Genomic DNA, 1,032 nt, shown 5'->3' on the forward strand with positions numbered 1-1,032 from the left:
TACCATGGTTTCGACCCCTTTCAGAACACGCTTGCCGCCGCTAGACGCGTGAATAATGAGCAGCGAGCTAAAACTTACTGTAAACGTGCAAAATAATAAAACGTGCTAAACATACGTCGCGCTCGTGCGTTTTGTTTTGCACGCGGTGCAAAAAACTTAAAAAGGGAACGCAACACGAGGACTTCCCAGGAGGTCACCCATCCTAGTACTACTCTCGCCCAAGCACGCTTAACTTCGAAGTTCTGATGGGATCCGGTGCTTTAGTGCTGGTATGATCGCATCCGACATGTTACCCCCGTCTTCGTCCCTTATGCTTGCCCCTCCCAGCTCCACTACACACACGATTGCACATTCCTTTGGCCGCTCCCGCTCAACTACGGAGACGAGTTTTACCACGGTTCAACTGCACCAGTGCCTATTTACCATGGTTTCGACCCCTTTCAGAACACGCTTGCCGCCGCTAGACGCGTGAATAATGAGCAGCGAGCTAAAACTTACCGTAAACGTGCAAAATAATAAAACGTGCTACCACGGTTCAACTGCACCAGTGCCTATTTACCATGGTTTCGACCCCTTTCAGAACACGCTTGCCGCCGCTAGACGCGTGAATAATGAGCAGCGAGCTAAAACTTACCGTAAACGTGCAAAATAATAAAACGTGCTAAACATACGTCGCGCTCGTGCGTTTTGTTTTGCACGCGGTGCAAAAAAATTAAAAAGGGAACGCAACACGAGGACTTCCCAGGAGGTCACCCATCCTAGTACTACTCTTGCCCAAGCACGCTTAACTTCGGAGTTCTGATGGGATCCGGTGCTTTAGTGCTGGTATGATCGCATCCGACATGTTACCCCCGTCTTCGTCCCTTATGCTTGCCCCTCCCAGCTCCACTACACACACGATTGCACATTCCTTTGGCCGCTCCCGCTCAACTACGGAGACGAGTTTTACCACGGTTCAACTGCACCAGTGCCTATTTACCATGGTTTCGACCCCTTTCAGAACACGCTTGCCGCCGCTAGACGCGTGAATAA

At 50.5% G+C, this 1,032-nt stretch overlaps 2 non-coding genes across 2 annotated transcripts; both read right to left on the reverse strand.

Moving 5' to 3' along the window:
* Positions 1-164: 164 nt before the first annotated feature.
* LOC123178950 (5S ribosomal RNA) lies at positions 165-283 on the reverse strand. The gene has a single exon (XR_006489985.1). It is a non-coding gene; the product is annotated as a 5S ribosomal RNA (ribosomal RNA).
* A 437-nt stretch (positions 284-720) lies between these two features.
* LOC123178951 (5S ribosomal RNA) lies at positions 721-839 on the reverse strand. The gene has a single exon (XR_006489986.1). It is a non-coding gene; the product is annotated as a 5S ribosomal RNA (ribosomal RNA).
* Between the last annotated feature and the right edge of the window lie 193 nt (positions 840-1,032).

Source organism: Triticum aestivum, unplaced genomic scaffold, assembly GCF_018294505.1.
Source record: "Triticum aestivum cultivar Chinese Spring unplaced genomic scaffold, IWGSC CS RefSeq v2.1 scaffold105883, whole genome shotgun sequence".
NCBI classification, from domain to species: domain Eukaryota; kingdom Viridiplantae; phylum Streptophyta; class Magnoliopsida; order Poales; family Poaceae; genus Triticum; species Triticum aestivum.